The sequence below is a fragment of the Apium graveolens genome, chromosome 8 (genome assembly GCF_009905375.1).
Source record: "Apium graveolens cultivar Ventura chromosome 8, ASM990537v1, whole genome shotgun sequence".
Lineage (NCBI taxonomy): Eukaryota > Viridiplantae > Streptophyta > Magnoliopsida > Apiales > Apiaceae > Apium > Apium graveolens.
The window spans coordinates 61,312,731-61,333,275 of record NC_133654.1 but is presented as its reverse complement, the minus strand read 5'-3'; the positions used below and the strand labels follow the sequence as shown (position 1 = coordinate 61,333,275).

Below are 20,545 nucleotides of genomic sequence, written 5' to 3'. Positions count from 1 at the left end.
GTGTTTTGATTTCCATTATTCTTTCATTCCGCATTACTGCAAATCAAACACTGTTATATATATTGTGTTAGAACAATTTTTTTTAAAATCTCAAAAAAAGCCAGAATTACATTCAACCCCCTTCTGTAATTCTTGTTTTATTGTTAGGGAATAACAATTGGTATCAGAGCAAGCTCTTGAAGTACAAAGAGTGTAAAGATCACAACAATCAACAAGATGAACAAAAAGGATGTTGGAGTTAGAATTCCATTTCTAGATAAAGATAACTATCACCACTGGAAGGTGAAGATGCACCTACATCTTCTTTCTCAAGATGAAGCTTATGTGGATTACATTGAAAGAGGTCCTCATGTCCCTATGAGAGCTGCTACAGGGAATGAACCATCAGTTCCAAAACCTAGGCATGAATGATCTGATCCAGAAATTGAACAAGTCAGGAAAGATAAGAAGGCCATGAACATACTGTTTAATGGTGTTGATGGTGATATGTTTGACAACATCATTAACTATAAAACAGCCAAAGAGGTTTAGGACACAATACAGATTATATATGATGGTATTGAGCAAGTAAGGGAGAACAAGATGCAACTCCTGATTTAGCAATATGAGCATTTTCACTATGAAGAAAGTGAGTCACTCACTGATATTTTCAGTAGGTTTCAAAAACTACTGAATGCTCTACAACTGCATGGAAGAGTCTATCAGACAAAAGACTCTAACCTCAAGTTCCTTAGATCTCTCCCAAAGGATTGGAAGCCAATGATAGTCTCATTGAGAAATTCACAAGATTACAAGGAGTTCACCTTGGAGAGACTGTATGGCATCCTGAAAACCTATGAGCTTGAAATAGAGCAAGATAAAAGGATGGAGAAAGAAAGGAAGAAGGGAGGATCCATTGCACTTGTTGCTGAGTTGTAAAAGGAGAAAAAGATGAAGGTGGAAGTTGTCGAGTCTACATTAAAGGTCTGTGAAAGCAAGGGTAAAGGGCAGGTAGCTGAAAATGAAGAACAGTTGAGCCAAGATGACATGGATGATATTGATGAGCATCTAGCATTCTTATCTAGGAGATTTGCCAAGCTCAAATTCAAGAAGAATTTTGGAGCAGCCAAGCCAAACAGAAACATGGTTGATAAATCAAAATTCAAGTGTTTCAAATGTGGCCTGGAAGGTCATTTTGCTAGTGAGTGTAGAAATTTTGATTCCAGTAAAAAGAAGTTTGAGCCTGTTGATTATAAATAGAAATACTTTGAGTTGCTCAAGCAGAAGGAAAGGGCTTTCATAACTTAGAAGAATGACTAGGTTGCAGATGGATTGGATGAAGATGAAGAAATCAACTATGTCAATCTAGCCCTAATGGCCAAGTCAGATGAAACAGAAATAAATTCATCAAGCAATCAGGTAATCACAACCAACCTAGCTCATTTGTCTAAAGTTAAGTGTAATGATGCAATAAATGACATGTCTACTGTAACACCCCCAAATTCGGGGTCGGGGATCCGGGTTGTCACGAGTTCCATTTCCCTTAATAACACTCAATCTTAATAAACAATCAACTACTCTGTACTGTGACCCCACAATAAACACACACACACCACAAGTTATAGTCTCAGAGATGAATATCCAAAAATAACACGAGTCATTTTATTCCAAAATTATACGCCATTACACCTTAAAAGGGTTTCTGAATAAATTTACATTTCTTTGCCATTATTACAATTGATAAAGATACATAAGTCCGGTACATCAAAAGTTGAAATCCTAGCCTATTGGTAGTTCCTACCTCAGCTACAACGACATCAACGCCTATAGGAAACTGCGGAACGTTTCCTATCCGCTCGCGAATTGGGAGCTTGGTCCTGTTCATCTTGTCTATCTGATATTGTGTGATGAAAGAAGAAAGCAAGGGTGAGCAACAAGCCCACCGAAATAATATGTATAATAATTAACAATATATGAGCATTCTCATAGTACTCGTGAAAGTCTTGGTCAAGAAGAAACGAACCAAGCTGATATCTTAACGCGACCAAGTCGCAAAATATTCAGTATATATATATACATATACTTTTCACAATCTTTGAAATCCTCTGACATGTATAATATACACAGAGTTCCAGTTTATAACTGTATAAAAATATCATTGCAAGGTGATCTAATATATCTGACCTTGTCTCAACGTTTTCCTGAAACCTTTGTCATTCATAAGACAATTATTAACTAGATATAAGTTTAAAAGATGAAGTTACAAGATACTTCAATATACTTATATCTTTTCCGAATACTACTTGAACTACCACCGTTCAATGTATAAATAGTTCATCCCATAGATTAAGCTACGAGACAAAACTTGTATAGAATCAATCTTTAAAATATCATCAAAATAAAATGAAGTTACGAGATACTTCATTTGATGCAAACATCATTTTGAAAACTTGACCCTGCCAACACTCAACAATCGCCCAACCGTAGCCTTTCTATCGAAGTACTCTGGGTAGTGTTGCAGAAATATCCAATTGGATGATGAACTCATTACGGGAGTTTACCGTGCCAGGAAGACCACTTACGATGACCAGTCGTAGTAGTGCAACCCCACCATTTTCTACATGTAGAGGAGAACCTGTCGGATTTACTTGTCAACGGAACACTGGACTCCTAAGGAATGTACCGTCTTGCGGAACTTCCAGGCCATTTGGGCCAATATAATAAGGCTGGGCCGGCGCCACTCGACCACTTACGCCACTCCTAGTTCAGATGAAATCCATGACTCTGAAACGTAAAGCTCGTCCCCCCTTTCCCCAAGTAGAAACTTGTTGATACGGCTCCACCAAGAAGTCGTATCTAGTTGGAAAGGAAAACTCACCGATATTTCCCAGGCGATGCCTGTTAATGGATTAACTTGTTCGAAGAATTTTACTTCCCGAGTATTGGGTAAGTAATCAAAAACTCTTTTATCAAAATAGCAACCTCGTTGTGAATATAAAACACACAGAGCCGGATCCCTCAGATTTTGAGCGAATATTTAAATCCCCTTTGAAAGGAAGATCTTAAATATAAAATGAGTTTTGGGATCCGCTCTAACTTTTAAAATCATTTTGAAGACTCGCAAAACATTTTTAGGAATGTTTGGAGTGATGCTGATTTACTAAAATAAATCAGTCCCGATATATTAGGAAATATCTGAATATTATTATTTAAATAATATCCTCATAAAGAATAATCTTTATAAAAATAATTGAAGTAGAAGTTTTAAAACTTATACTTGCAATGAATATTAAATAACCAAAGATATACTTATACGAAAGTACTATCTTTATTTGAATAATCAAAAGTGAGTTTGATTATCGACAAATTATTCCTTAATAAAATAAAGAATAATAATTAGTAAATAATCGGAGTCATAAGTCCTCGAATGAATATTCAAATAATAATATTCATTAATAAAATAAACGGAGTCATAAGCCCTCGAATGAATATTCAAAATAATATTCAATAATAAAATCAACGGAGTCATAAGCCCTCGAATGAATATTCAAAATAATATTCAATAATAAAATAAACGGGGTCATAAGCCCTCCAATGAATATTCAAAATAATATTCAATAATAAAATAAACGGGGTCAGAAGCCCTCGAATGAATATTCAAAATAATATTCATTAATAAAATAAGGTTATCGAATAAACCTTATTTGATTCATAGTTTTAAAAACTATTCATATATATATATATATATATATATATATTATACCGGGAGCATCGACTCCCGGTTTTAGAAAAAAGTTCACCTTTGGGTCCCCTATACTAAGGGTATATGCAAATTACTGCTTATCTCTAGCATAGGTATTATCAACTGAATCAACAGATATATGTGTCAAGATTACGAAACAGGCATGCATATATACTATATCACATGCTACAATATATCGCAAGAATTTGCTAATTAACCATCATGCATCTATCACAAGATAATGCATATACATATGTATACATCACAACAACAGTATAACGAATAGAAAACTTGCCTGAGTGCTCCCGGATAGACTTAAGCTTAGAGTGGGTCCTATAACCTATGAACAATAACATAAGTCGGAATTAAACCCCGGTCTCTTAAGAAACTAGACTTTAACCATTTAGAGTCCTAACGTTCACTTTCGCGCTTAACGATTCACTTAAGTCGCTCGAGTACCCTCGGCTCCACCATTTTTAATAAATTAACCATTGATGGTTTTAAGGCGATTCTTTCGCGAGTACCTTACCAACTGCCTAATCCACTTTACATAAATGTTTCATACCCCAATTAGTCATTTAAGGTCCTTAACCAAGGTTTCAAAGTAAGGCGAGGGGTAATGGTTCGGTCGCGAAACGCCGTTACTTAAAACGGCCGTTTCTCCTAAACCGTACATTGGATTCAAGCGTACCACATATCAAAACGAAGCTCGTAACATTAACTATCTAAACATGTCAGTTGTCAAAACATAACAGTGAGTTCAAGGGTTCTGATGTTAATAACAAAAAAGCCTACGGCAAATCGGGCATTACGACGACTATGTTTACGCGATTACCCAAATTTAAACCACTCCAAATCAACTCACAATCAACCCACAATCACAACCCAATCAAAACTCCATCCATACTTCACCATAAAAGCCCCAACAACTCAACATTATCAATTTATACCATTCTTAAACATGAATTTAAACTACACTTAAGTTCATTAATCAACAATCCAAGAATTACCACTCCAAAAACTTCACAAAACCAACTAATCTCTACATTCACAACAAACAAGCCTCTCATGAATTATAACAACAAAACTAAACCTAATTACTCAAATAAAGTTAGGGTTTGGAGGGGTTATACCTTCCTTGGAGGGTGGAGAATCAAGTAATTAGCTTGGAATCACCCTTAAAAGTCCTTATCCAAGCTTAATCTAAACAAAACTTCAAGAACAAAAATTTTAGTTCTTGAAAAACACTATTCACCATCTTCTTCCATGATTTTTAGGAAGAGATTGTGAATTATTTAGGAGCTCAAACTTGTAGGATAGCTATATCTATGCATAAGGAGTCTTGGATAATTACCTTGCTAATTAACAAAGCTTGGAACTAGGATTTTGATTTTCTTATCCTTGAAAATGAAGGAAAGCCGAGAGCTTGATGAAGAAAATGGAGTGTTTTGTGTTTTTTGATTTGTTTGTTTGGTTGCTAGCTTTTGTTTTTGATTAATTACCTTTTTACCCATGAAAAATTATGTGGTTATTAATCAACCACACCTCCTTCCCTTATGTCATGCTTATGTCACCTTTCCTATGTCATCTTGTTGGTTTGATGACATCATCATCCCTAACCTCTTTGATTAACTCTTAATTGCTTGCCTAATGACCGCTGATCTGTTATACGGTTCGCTTAACTTTCATTCTCGTTTATCGTTTGAGGGATCATACCCGGGATCTTATTACTTGGGTTCCCTTAACCTTTTTCAATACATTATATTCCTTTCATGATCCTCTCTTATAATCCTTGAATTTAAATCCTTTTTATTCTGTTACCTTATACTCAATTCTTTCTGTATCTGGTAGATTTTCGGGAAAAATCAAAGTGTTCGGATTTGGATTCTGACGATCCTTACATACACTTATATACCACATAGAGTACAAATAATATCCCAGAAGATCAATAAAAGAACCACTACATAGTGTGGCATGAAAAATTTTCTTATTCAGCATAATCAGCAAAACACTATTCATAAGGGTTTCCAAAAATTTCAAAAAAAATTGGGGTTATTACAGTCTCCCCTCCATAAAAGGATTCCGTCCCGGAATCAGATAGAAAATGAATAGGGATACTTTCTTAGCATTGCACTTTCTAACTCTCAAGTAAATTTTTCCCACATTGTGGTTCTTCCATCAAACTCTGAATAGTTTGATAACCCTTCTCCTAAGCACTTGTTCCTTTTCGATCTATAACCCTTTCTGGTCGCTCCCTATAGGTTATGTCTGGTCGCATGCCTATGCGCTCATATGCCCCTATTTATCTGGCATCCGAATTACACTTCCTTAACATTGATACGTGAAACACGTTATGACTTGCTACATGTTCGGGGGTAGGGCTAGCTCATATGCTAACTTCCCAATACGTCTTAATATATCCAAGGGTCCAACAATTCGTGGACTTAAACTTTCCTTTCTTTCCAACCCTCATCAATTCCTTTTTAAGGGAATACTTTTAACAATACAAGGTTCCCTCCTTTATACTCTTTGTCCTTTCATTGTCAAATCAGCATACTTCTTATGTCCATCTTGGGCTACTCCCAGCCGTCCTCTGATTAGATCTATTATATTCTTGGTCCTTTGGACCACTGCTGGTCCGAGCATCTTGCGCTCTACAACTTCATCCTAACATAAGAGAGATCGACATTGTCTTCCCTCAAAGATCTCATAAGACGACATCTCGATACCTGACATACGATCTATTATCGTGAGAAAACTCAATCCGCGTTAAGTGATCATTCCAAATTCTTTCAAGTCTATTGCACAGACTCTCATTATAACTTTTAGCATTAGAGCTTTTGCTTCTCAATACCCATTCTTTTCCAGTTCGTAATCGCTACTACCTTCCGTTCCTAATATTATACTGGTTATACTTTTGCTCGTTAGCGTTCTATAACCTTTTAATTACCACGTCAACCTTAGTATCACTAACGCATTAGAATCGGAATACCACCGTACTGATACTACTTCCTTTAGCTTCTTCCATCTTCGAAAGCTTGATCCATCATATAGAAGTAAAGGAATTTATTGAGAGATCAATATGATCATGAACACTTGTTCTATTGCATAGTTAGTACCGAAGGTGGCCAACCTTTAGTACTTGACAAGCAATTTAAATAACATGTGGTATCCTACTAGGCTTCTATCACACAGATAGATAGTCATTCGGCAATACCTCCCCTTCTGGAAGGGTTGTTCTTCTCAGCTTATATGAAATGAAAAGAAGAGAAAAGAACGAATTGAAGAGAATTGTATATATGAAAAAAATATACTGCAACAAAATATCTGGCTTGGAACCTACCTCTGAACTATAGAGGTTTGTCATAGGAGAACAAAACATATATGTATTTATATCAACATCAAGTATTATAGCATCGTATTTCACATGCCTAAATATTTTCGCTATTCCGTCCATCATTCTATGGACCCATGCTCTTCCTCGAGATTATACACGATCACCTTTGAAACTCCCTCGATATCGAAAATTGAATCTGGTATCTCATTCTAGACATCATCGTTACTAGAATTCTATGCTTGCACCGCAACCTTCCTCGTATAGTAATACGACTCTCTATTGATGAGAAGGAATAAATATTCAATAGGTAAATAATCGACCTAGTTTTTCTATCAAAGATAACTTATACGTCAACATGACACGATTAGTGGTACTCAATCTCAACATCCATTCCAATACAACTCTCATGGTTGTAATCAGCTCATTACTCACAGAATCATTGCTGCATTACTATGGTCCACCACTGACCTACTGTCGTCATTCACTTTCCATGAAATCTTAATATCTAACCATACGGAGTCCATACATGTAGTATAGAATTCTTCTAAGGAGTTAACATAATCACCATTCATAATTCATGAAGAACACTCTTGATCCTGACATACATACATGACATGAAGCATATAAAATTGCAGAAGAGTTTCAATCAAAGCACCGATAGCAGGTTAATACCATTCTTAATCATATGCCTTCAATAGAAGACTTAACTCAAAGGTTTGTTTAGTCCTTTTTGAAATATGGTCCTGGCTTATTCTCAAGATAATACCTTCTGAGATAGATAGCCCGCTCATGGCGATTACATGAATTAAACCTTTACCAACTACTATTACGGTTGGGTATTGCACAGTCATCAGAAGGAATGTCAATCTTCCAAACCTTAATACAACCATCACAGCTTTAACCATCATCACTGTATTCCTTTGGCACAAGAGCCTATAATTATCCTCTTACATTTAAAGTGTCGGCCACCTCTTTGGCCTTTCCTGATAGTAAAATTTCCTTACAATCAATTTCATTTTAACCACATCAAACTAAATTTTTCTACCTCATTTCAAATCACTACTTATGTGAAAATGCTTTTCTTAAGTCCTCGTGATAAAAAAAATCACCATTTTTCCATAAGTCACTGCCTTAGTCTTTAAATGTAAACATTATCATGGCTGACTCTCGATCGTACTTAGGACGTCTTTTATCTTGGGCCTTTCTTGCTTTAACAATTTTGACCTTCATTGGTTCAATCTATACTTCTTATGGTTTAACACGTGCCCACCTGACATTATTATAATTACGCCATTTTTCCTTTATCAAATTTCTATTCTTGAGAACTTCGAATATTACCTTTCTCCTTATAAAACCTCTAAGGTTATCCTTAAATCGTTCCTCCCGTATTCCCTAGATACAGGCATATCAAAATACCATTTACTACTACTAGAACCATTGTTTAAGTACTTCTGAAAAATTTCTCTACTGATCTTTAAAGGTTGTTGTTACCTTAATCCTTTCCAATTCATACTGTCAAAACTCATACTATCCCTATTCAGGGTGAAATGCCAACCTTTATGCATTCCCCTAGGATTCATTTTAAGTTACAAATGTTCTATCCTTAATTCCACCTTTAAAAAGGTGCATGCATCCTTCCACAGATAAATCAAGTCATATATCCCTGATAAGGGTGTCTTATTCAATCATTCCCACCTCGATAGTATATGCCTAATTTCACATTAACATCAGTATTCAAGATGAGGTCAACCCATATGGCCTTCAAAAGATAACAATGGTTACCCGCTTTTCTTTCCTAATTTGGTAATGACAACAGGGATGTTCTGGCAGATATTGGTCGTGTTCAACGTGAACTTCTTCTTAATAATTCCTCATTTACTTTTGTTATTTATCTCAACAGTCATCTCAATGTTGGGATATCTTTCATACCTAGTGTCTCCCTTTCTGGGTATCATGCCCCCGATCTTACACTTCACATTCTTGAAGGTCACTTCCTTCATTCAATTTTACTAATTTCTTACTTTCTTGTCTCCTCAGTCTATCCGCGTCTCATTATTTATCCTTCAAACTATCTCAAGGTTTCCTCGACTCCTCCCAACTTACATGGGATAAACTATATGTATCTCTTATGCCTTCAACCATCAACTTTAACTCATGGTGAATCACCCTCATCCTGACGATTACATACTTTTCTATTTCTATTGCTACGAGTCTTTAGGGTTTCCTCATACCCAACTCCCTTATCATTCCTCAAACTCTATTGTCTTTATTTTCCTTTCCACTTTAGTTTCTTTTTTTTTATTTTCTTTTCTATTACAATCATTTCATGAACCCACTACTCATTGACTTCAAACATCACGTCGTTCTGGGATTCTTGTCATCAGAACGAATCTTGACAACTTTTACAACTTAGCTTCATAATTCATCATACTCCTCCGCCTTTGTTCTGGCTCTAAAGCTTTTACACTATGTCCATAACCTTGGGAATTACTTTCCCAAAAACAATTGACTGAACTTTAATCAGTTTATTCTAACCTCTGGCTCCGTGCCTTTCTTGGTCTTTCACCAGCGGGTGGCCTCTCTCTTAGAAGGGTAAGTGATAAGTGGCATTTTATACCACTTAGAACGTCTTAAAATGGCTTAAATTGGTGTCTTGAAATCAAGTATTTTGTGTATTTGATGCGTTTTTCTAGTGTTTATGCATTTCAGGGTATTAGTTGCATTTCGGAGGAGGAATCATCAAGAATAAGCCTTGGCATGTGTTCACCATTGCGAGAGGAAAAGAACGGGCAGATTACGGCGAAGAAACGGAGCAAACCTGGAAATTTTCCAGTAGGGTCCTGCGCGGCCGCTCAGCATAGCTGCGCGGGCGCGCAGAGGGTCTCTGGAATTTTTTTTTTTCAGCCCCTGTTTTCTGATTTTTTTATGTTTTTGGATAGGTTATTAACTTCTAAGGGTTCCTGTAACAACAATTCATGGGTTGCCTCCCACGCAGCGCTTCTTTTTTGTCATTAGCTTGACGTTCCGTACCTTTCTCAAGTAGTCAACAAAATGGCACTAATCACCTCTCGGTTTGCCATGTCCCCATAGTAGTGCTTCAACCGCTGACCGTTAACCTTGAATGCTTGGTCCGAATCATTCTCAAAAATTTCCACCGCTCCGTGTGGAAACACAATTTTGACAATAAAAGGTCCAGACCACCTTGATTTCAACTTCCCAGGAAAAAGTCGGAGCCGAGAGTTGAATAATAGAACTTGTTGCCCTGGCACAAATAACTTAGGATGTAGCTTCCTATCGTGCCACCTCTTCACCTTTTCCTTATATATTTTGTTATTCTCGTACGCTTGAAGTCGAAATTCATCAAGTTCATTAAGCTGAAGCATTCTTTTCTTACCAGCTGCATCTAAATCCAGGTTCAATTTCTTCAATGCCCAGTAGGCCTTATGCTCAAGCTCTGCCGGTAGATGACATCCATTACCGTACACCAACTGAAACAGTGACATCCCAAGTGGAGTTTTGTATGCTGTTCTGTAAGCCCAAACAGCTTCATCGAGCTTTAAAGACCAATCCTTCCTTGACGGACAAACAACCTTCTCTAGAATGCGCTTTATCTCTCTGTTAGACACTTCCGCTTGACCATTTGTTTGCGGATGATAGGCAGTAGCTACTCGATGATTCACATTATAACGCTGCATCATAGAAGTGAACTTACGGTTGCAAAAATGCGATCCTTCATCACTTATGATTACCCGAGGTGTTCCAAACCTTGTGAAAATTTGCTTATGAAGAAAATTTAGCACTGCCTTTGCATCATTTGTCGGTAAAGCTTTAACTTCGACCCATTTTGAGACATAATCGACTGCCAGCAAGATGTACTGATTATTGCAAGACGAGATAAAAGGCCCCATGAAATCGATTCCCCATACATCAAAGACCTCGACTTCAAGCATCACATTTAATGGCATCTCATCCTTCCTTGACAAATTTCCCACTCTTTGGCAATGATCACACCTTAAAACAAACTGATGAGCATCCTTGAACAAGGTGGGCCAGAAAAAACCTGCTTGCAGAATACGAGCTGCCGTCTTCTCACCTCCATAGTGTCCACCATAAACCGTGGAATGGCAGTCTCGTAATATCCCCTCCGTCTCACAGAACGGGATACATCTCCTGATGATCTAGTCAGCTCCCTGTCTAAACAAATATGGTTCATCCCACATATACCACTTCACCTCATGCAGAAACTTCTTCTTTTGCGCGGATGTCAAATTAGGAGGCATTATATTGCTGACAAGATAGTTTCCCTGAATTGCAAACAACTGCTCATCCAGAAAAGATTCATTGATTAACGTTCTATCTTGTGAAGTAGAATCGGGATTCTCCAACCTAGAGAGATGGTCAGCTACTTGATTCTCAGTACCTTTTCTATCTTTGATCTCTAACTCAAATTCTTGAAGTAAAAGCACCCAACGAATGAGTCTCAGCTTCGAATCCTTCTTAGAAACCAGATAGCGAATAGCTGCATGATCAGTGAATACTGTCACTTTCGTACCAAGCAGATAAGATCGAAATTTCTCAAAGCCAAAGACTATAGCCAAAAGCTCCTTCTCAGTAGTGGTGTAGTTCAATTGGGCCCCATTTAAAGTCTTACTCGCATAGTAGACCACATGGAAGAGATTTTTCTTGCGCTGTCCCAGAACTGCACCTACCGCATAGTCACTCGCATCACACATCATCTCAAACGGTTCTGTCCAATCTGGTGCTGTAATAACTGGTGCCGTGATCAAACTCTCCTTGAGAGTTTCGAATGCTGCCAAACATTCATCATCAAATTTGAAAGGCACATCTTTCTCAAGTAAATTGCACAACGGCTTAGATATCTTTGAAAAATCCTTGATGAATCGCCGATAAAAACCCGCATGACCGAGAAAACTACGGATTCCTTTCACTGAATTAGGTGGGGGAAGATTTTCAATGACTCCCACCTTGGCCTTGTCCACCTCCAGACCTTTGCTAGAGACCTTATGCCCAAGGATAATGCCTTCACACACCATAAAATGACATTTCTCCCAATTAAGCACCAAATTAGTTTCCACGCATCTTTTGAGTACGGCGCGCAGATTATTCAAACATTCATCATATGAGTGTCCAAAGACGGAGAAGTCATCCATGAACACTTCGACGTTATTTCCAATCATGTCAGAGAATATAGCCATCATACATCTCTGAAAGGTGGCCGGGGCGCCACATAACCCAAACGAAACTCTTCGAAAAGCAAATGTGCCAAATGGACAAGTGAAGGTAGTCTTTTCCTGATCCTCTGGTGCAATACAAATCTGATTATACCCGGAATACCCATCCAGAAGACAAAAATACTCATGTCCCGCCAATCTGTCAAGCATTTGATCAATGAATGGGAGAGGGAAGTGATCCTTCCTTGTGGCTTTGTTCAATTTTCTATAATCCATGCATACTCTCCATCCTGTAACTGTTCGAGTAGGGATGAGCTCATTCTTTTCATTTGCGACCACAGTGATACTTCCTTTCTTAGGTACACATTACACGGGGCTCACCCACGAGCTGTCAGAAATAGGATAAATGATGCCTGCATCTAGCCATTTCAGAATTTCTTTCTTCACCACCTCCTTCATGATCGGGTTCAGTCTTCGCTGCTGTTCCACAGTTGGCTTACTACCTTCCTCTAACAGAATTTTATGCATACAATATGAAGGACTTATCCCCTTGATGTCTGCTATGGTCCATCCTATAGCCGATTTGAATTCTCTCAAAATCCTTAAGAGCTTGTCTTCCTCACTACCTGAAAGGTCAGCTGAAATAATAACAGGTAACGTAGATGAATCACCTAAAAAGGCATACCTCAAGTATTCAGGTAATGGTTTGAGCTCTAATGTAGGCGCTTCCTCTATTGATGGTTTGAGCTTCCCTTCAGCGTTCTTGAGGTCAGAAGTACCAAGAGATTCAAATGGTATATCCAGCTTTCGCTTCCAGGGAGAAGCGTTCAGATATTGTAATTGCTCGTTGCTATCTTCATCATCACTGTCAAATTCCCCCACTAAGGCCTTTTCCAATGCATCAGACATTAGCATGTGATCGAGTTCCGAAGTAACCGCAGAATCAATCACATCCACTTTTAAGCACTCCTCATCTTCTGTAGGGAATTTCATTGCCTTGAATACGTTGAAGGTCACATCCTGATCTTGAACCCGCATAGTAAGTTCCCCTTTTTGCACATCTATCAAGGTACGACTAGTAGCCAAGAAAGGCCTCCCCAAAATTATGGGAATCTTCTTATCTTCCTCAAAATCCAGAATAACAAAATCAGCAGGAAAGAAGAGCTTATCCACCTTGACGAGCACATCCTCAACTATGCCCCTTGGGTAAGTAATGGAACGGTCCGCCAATTGTAGCGACATGTATGTGGGTTTTGGATCAGGCAGATCCAGCTTTTTAAAGATCGACAACGGCATCAGATTAATGCTTGCTCCCAAATCACAAAGGCACTTGTCAAAAGTTAGATTGCCAATGGTGCAAGGAATGGTGAAGCTTCCTGGATCTTTCAGTTTTGGTGGTAACTTTTGCTGCAGAACAGCGCTGCATTCTTCCATGAAAGCAACGGTTTCAAGGTCATCCAGTTTCACCTTCCTTGAAAGAATAGTCTTCATAAACTTCGCATAACTAGGCATTTGTTCCAGAGCCTCAGCGAAAGGTATATTGATGTGAAGTTTCTTGAACACCTCCAGAAACTTCCCGAACTGTCTATCCAGCTTTTGTTGCTGCAATCTCTTAGGAAAAGGTGGTGGAGGATAGAGCTGTTTCTCCCCTGTATTAGCCTCAGGCAGAGTGTGTTCAACAGTAGTCTTCCTTGGTTCCGCCGCTTTCTCCCTTTGCTTAGATTCTTCATCTCTAACTTCAGCTTCGACTTCTTTTGCCTTTTCAGCATCAGCTACTTTTCCAGACCTTAAGGTAATAGCCTTGACTTGCTCTTTAGCTTCCTTCCTGCCTGGTACTTCCGTGTCATTGGGAAGAGTGCCAGGTTGACGATTGAGCACTGCATTGGCTAATTGACCGATTTGATTTTCCAAGGTCTTGATAGAAACCGCCTGACTCTTGCACAACAGCTTAAGTTCCTCAAAATCAGCACTAGTAGGTGCAGCTGCACTTCCCTGTTGAGGATATGATTGTCTTGTAGCATACTGCTGTGGTTGCTGGAATCCAGGTGGGTTAAACTGTTTACTCACTCCTTGCTGATATGGTGGCTGAATAGCATTCTGATTATTTCCCCAGCTGAAATTTGGATGATTTCTGTTGTTAGGATGATAGGTTGCTGGCACAGGCTGCTGTTGTCGCTGATAATTATTCACATACTGAACAGATTCATTGACAAGAGAACACTGATCCGTAGCATGAGAACCTGCACAAAGCTCACAAACTATAGCTATTTGATTAACTCCATACGTAGCCAAAGAATCAACCTTCATTGATAGCGCTTGGAGCTGGGCTGCAATAGCGGTGGCTGCATCAACTTCCAGAATACCTGCTACCTTGCCTGATGTCATCCTCTGAGTTGGGTTTTGATGCTCATTTGCAGCCATCGTCTCAATAAGATTGTACGCCTCAGTATAGCTTTTAGCCCATAAGGCGCCTCCAGCTGCTGCATCGAGCATGGGCCGAGATTGGGCCCCCAAACCATTATAAAAACCAGTGATTACCATCCAATCCGGCATTCCATGATGTGGACATTTTCTCAACATTTCCTTGTAGCGTTCCCAAGCCTCGCACATAGATTCTGTAGGTTGCTGCGCAAACTGAGTAAGAGCACTCCTCATAGCAGCAGTCTTTGCCATTGGATAAAACTTCACCAGAAACTTTTGCGCAAGATCTTGCCACGTAGTGATGGACCCAGCTGGTTCAGAATGTAACCAGTCTTTAGCCTTATCCCTCAGTGAGAATGGGAAAAGCCTCAACTTAATAGCCTCATCAGTCACGCCATTATACTTAAAAGTGCTGCAGATCTCGACAAAATTCCTTATGTGCATGTTGGGGTCTTCAGTTGCCGCTCCTCCAAAAGAAACAGAATTCTGCACCATCTGAATAGTGCCCGGCTTGATTTCAAAGGTGTTAGCTTGAATAGCCGGATGAAGGATGCTTGACTGAATATCATCAATTTTAGGCCGAGAAAAATCCATAAGAGCTGGATCAGCTTGAACAATACGATCTCCCATGTTTACTGGTTCTTTCTGCTCAGTTCCTGAATCCGAATCCTCAAAATCTAACTTCTCCGGAGTATCAAGAACTTCGTCTTTCTCCTCAGTTGTATCTAAGGTCCTCTTGCGAGCACGAGAACGAGTTTGCATAAACGTTTGCTAAAGTACCTGAAACACAACCGAAAAGAGTAATTAACTACTACGTCCTAATCACTGAGTCCTAATGACCAATGATGGTAAGTACATAAACTAAACAAATACGCCGAGTCCCCGGCAGCGGCGCCAAAAACTTATTAGTGCGAAATCACGCACTAATATTCACGCAAGTATACGTGTTCGCAAGTAATATAGAATACTTTCTAGTTCGTTCCCTCAGAGACTCAGACTAAGTTATTGTCTAATTTAACTCACTCACCAATGTATGATTACTTCTCAATGTTAAGATAACACTTAAAATTGTTGATTAAATATTAACTATAATTAACTACTTAATTAACCACTTAACTAACACTTCAATTTATCAATAATAAAACACTCATGAGATCACAACTTCATTATTACTTCCTTCTATAGCCATTGTTATTACCTTTAGCATGTGACAGTGATGATATTAATCGAATAACACGAAACTGATAAAAGCCAACTTTCATTGTACTAATACCATTCTACCAAGCATCCACAATTAAGATAGAAGTTGAATAGTCATCAATTATGTAGAGTTCCTATATGTCTACAGAAATTGATAACACAGCGATTTAAGCACAAGTTATTCCTTTTGATTACATAGGGCAAATAAAACTGTTAGAGTTACCCACTAATCATGCACAATATACATGAACCTATGCTAGCATGGCAAGTTCTAAATCTTAAGATCCACCGTCGCTTCACAAGAGATTAACACCCTATCTTATATGTTCGCGACGCACATAAGACGAATACGCATAACCAATACTAGATATCATGCAATCATCACACACTAAAGTATTAAACAATTAACTAAAGAATTCCATAATAAATCCGTTGCAACCCCATGATCACGATTAGCCCATAATAGAACTTATCGCCATCATGGGTTCATATGAAATCATGATAAACAAACACAAGAAAATAACAACTAAACTGATTATATTAAAACAGAGTACGTCACAAGAGTAAATAAGTCAAAGCAAGAAAACTAGCATCCAACGTTACAACGAAACAAGAATCACAAGAATATATGCTTCCTCTTCGTTGCTGTGTGCTAAATCGGTCTTCTTCCTTATCTCCTTCGCTTCTTGCAAAAACACAATCTAAAACATAATCTCCTCTTAATTCTCTGTGAAAAACGTCTCAAATCTACTTATATAATAGTCCCATAAAACTCAGATTACATAGAAGTTGGAAGCCAAACAGAAGTAGAAGTCTAGAATAATATATCTTTTTCCCCGACCCTGCGCGGCCGCTCAGCATTTCTGCGCGGGCGCGCAAGGCTGCTGCGCGGCCGCTCAAATTGGTGTCTTGAAATCAAGTATTTTGTGTATTTGATGCGTTTTTCTAGTGTTTATGCATTTCAGGGTATTAGTTGCATTTCGGAGGAGGAATCATCAAGAATAAGCCTTGGCATGTGTTCACCATTGTGAGAGGAAAAGAACGGGCAGATTACGGCGAAGAAACGGAGCAAACCTGGAAATTTTCCAGTAGGGTCCTGCGCGCCCGCGCAGCAATGCTGAGCGGCCGCGCAGCAGCCTTGCGCGCCCGCGCAGAAATGCTGAGCGGCCGCGCAGGGTCGGGGAAAAAGATATATTATTCTAGACTTCTACTTCTGTTTGGCTTCCAACTTCTATGTAATCTGAGTTTTATGGGACTATTATATAAGTAGATTTGAGACGTTTTTCACAGAGAATTAAGAGGAGATTATGTTTTAGATTGTGTTTTGCAAGAAGCGAAGGAGATAAGGAAGAAGACCGATTTAGCACACAGCAGCGAAGAGGAAACATATATTCTTGTGATTCTTGTTTCGTTGTAACGTTGGATGCTAGTTTTCTTGCTTTGACTTATTTACTCTTGTGACGTACTCTGTTTTAATATAATCAGTTTAGTTGTTATTTTCTTGTGTTTGTTTATCATGATTTCATATGAACCCATGATGGCGATAAGTTCTATTATGGGCTAATCATGATCATGGGGTTGCAACGGATTTATTATGGAATTCTTTAGTTAATTGTTTAATACTTTAGTGTGTGATGATTGCATGATATCTAGTATTGGTTGTGCGTATTCGTCTTATGTGCGTCGTGAACATATAAGATAGGGTGTTAATCTCTTGTGAAGCGACGGTGGATCTTGAGATTTAGAACTTGCCATGCTAGCATAGGTTCATGTACATTGTGCATGATTAGTGGGTAACTCTAACAATTTTATTTGCCCTATGTAATCAAAAGGAATAACTTGTGCTTAAATCGTTGTGTTGTCAATTTCTGTAGACATATAGGAACTCAACATAATTGATGACTATTCAACTTCTATCTTAATTGTGGATGCTTGGTAGAATGGTATTAGTACAATGAAAGTTGGCTTTTATCAGTTTCGTGTTATTCGATTAATATCATCACTGTCACATGCTAAAGGTAATAACAATGGCTATAGAAGGAAGTAATAATGAAGTTGTGATCTCATGAGTGTTTTATTATTGATAAATTGAAGTGTTAGTTAAGTGGTTAATTAAGTAGTTAATTATAGTTAATATTTAATCAACAATTTTAAGTGTTATCTTAACATTGAGAAGTAATCATACATTGGTGAGTGAGTTAAATTAGACAATAACTTAGTCTGAGTCTCTGAGGGAACGAACTAGAAAGTATTCTATATTACTTGCGAACACGTATACTTGCGTGAATATTAGTGCGTGATTTCGCCCTAACAAGTTTTTGGCGCCGCTGCCGGGGACTCGGCGTATTTGTTTAGTTTATGTACTTACCATCATTGGTCATTAGGACTCAGTGATTAGGACGTAGTAGTTAATTACTCTTTTCGGTTGTGTTTCAGGTACTTTAGCAAACGTTTATGCAAACTCGTTCTCGTGCTCGCAAGAGGACCTTAGATACAGCTGAGGAGAAAGACGAAGTTCTTGATACTCCGGAGAAGTTAGATTTTGAGGATTCGGATTCAGGAACTGAGCAGAAAGAACCAGTAAACATGGGAGATCGTATTGTTCAAGCTGATCCAGCTCTTATGGATTTTTCTCGGCCTAAAATTGATGACATTTAGTCAAGCATCCTTCATCCGGCTATTCAAGCTAACACCTTTGAAATCAAGCCGGGCACTATTCAGATGGTGCAGAATTCTGTTTCTTTTGGAGGAGCGGCAACTGAAGACCCCAACATGCACATAAGGAATTTTGTCGAGATCTGCAGCACTTTTAAGTATAATGGCGTGACTGATGAGGCTATCAAGTTGAGGCTTTTCCCATTCTCACTGAGGGATAAGGCTAAAGACTGGTTACATTCTGAACCAGCTGGGTCCATCACTACGTGGCAAGATCTTGCGCAAAAGTTTCTGGTGAAGTTTTATCCAATGGCAAAGACTGCTGCTATGAGGAGTGCTCTTACTCAGTTTGCGCAGCAACCTACAGAATCTATGTGCGAGGCTTGGGAACGCTACAAGGAAATGTTGAGAAAATGTCCACATCATGGAATACCGGATTGGATGGTAATCACTGGTTTTTACAATGGTTTGGGGGCCCAATCTCGGCCCATGCTCGATGCAGCAGCTGGAGGCGCCTTATGGGCTAAAAGCTATACTGAGGCGTACAATCTTATTGAGACGATGGCTGCAAATGAGCATCAAAACCCAACTCAGAGGATGACATCAGGCAAGGTAGCAGGTATTCTGGAAGTTGATGCAGCCACCGCTATTGCAGCCCAGCTCCAAGCGCTATCAATGAAGGTTGATTCTTTGGCTACGTATGGAGTTAATCAAATAGCTATGGTTTGTGAGCTTTGTGCAGGTTCTCATGCTACGGATCAGTATTCTCTTGTCAATGAATCTGTTCAGTATGTGAATAATTATCAGCGACAACAGCAGCCTGTACCAGCGACCTATCATCCTAACAACAGAAATCATCCAAATTTCATCTGGGGAAATAATCAGAATGCTATTCAGCCACCATATCAGCAAGGAGTGAGTAAACAGTTTAACCCACCTGGATTCCAGCAACCATAGCAGTATGCTACAAGACAATCATATCCTTAACAGGGAAGTGCAGCTGCACATACTAGTGCTGATTTTGAGGAACTTAAGCTGTTGTGCAAGAGTCAGGCGGTTTTTATCAAGACCTTGGAAAATCAAATCGGTCAATTAGCCAATGCAGTGCTCAATCGTTAACCTGGCACTCTTCCCAGTGACACGGAAGTACCAGGCAGGAAGGAAGCTAAAGAGCAAGTCAAGGCTATTACCTTAAGGTCTGGAAAAGTAGCTGATGCTGAAAAGGCAAAAGAAGTCGAAGCTGAAGTTAGAGATGAAGAATCTAAGCAAAGGGAGAAAGCGGCGGAACCAAGGAAGACTACTGTTGAACACACTCTGCCTGAGGCTAATATAGGGGAGAAACAGCTCTATCCTCCACCACCTTTTCCTAAGAGATTGCAGCAACAAAAGCTGGATAGACAGTTCGGGAAGTTTTTGGAGGTGTTCAAGAAACTTCACATCAATATACCTTTCGCTGAGGCTCTGGAACAAATGCCTAGTTATGCGAAGTTTATGAAGACTATTCTTTCAAGGAAGGTGAAACTGGATGACCTTGAAACCGTTGCTCTCACGGAAGAATGCAGCGCTGTTCTACAGTAAAAGTTACCACCAAAACTGAAAGATCCAGGAAGCTTCACCATTCCTTGCACCATTGGCAATCTAACTTTTGACAAGTGCCTTTGTGATTTGGGAGCAAGCATTAATCTGATGCCATTGTCGATCTTTAAAAAGCTGGATCTGCCTGATCCAAAACCCACATACATGTCGCTACAATTGGCGGACCGTTCCATTACTTACCCAAGGGGCATAGTTGAGGATGTGCTCGTCAAGGTGGATAAGCTCTTCTTTCCTGCTGATTTTGTTATTCTGGATTTTGAGGAAGATAAGAAGATTCCCATAATCATGGGGAGGCCTTTCTTGGCTACTAGCCGTACCTTGATAGATGTGCAAAAAGGGGAACTTACTATGCGGGTTCAAGATCAGGATGTGACCTTCAACGTATTCAAGGCAATGAAATTCCCTACAGAAGATGAGGAGTGC

At 38.9% G+C, this 20,545-nt stretch overlaps 2 non-coding genes across 2 annotated transcripts; one reads left to right on the top strand and one right to left on the bottom strand.

The window, feature by feature from the left end:
• The first annotated feature begins 14,801 nt into the window (after window positions 1-14,801).
• On the top strand, window positions 14,802-14,908 carry LOC141681499 (small nucleolar RNA R71). Its single transcript, XR_012558928.1, has one exon. It is a non-coding gene; the product is annotated as a small nucleolar RNA R71 (small nucleolar RNA).
• Window positions 14,909-18,850: 3,942 nt separating this feature from the next.
• LOC141681498 (small nucleolar RNA R71) lies at window positions 18,851-18,957 on the bottom strand. The gene has a single exon (XR_012558927.1). It is a non-coding gene; the product is annotated as a small nucleolar RNA R71 (small nucleolar RNA).
• Window positions 18,958-20,545: the final 1,588 nt, after the last annotated feature.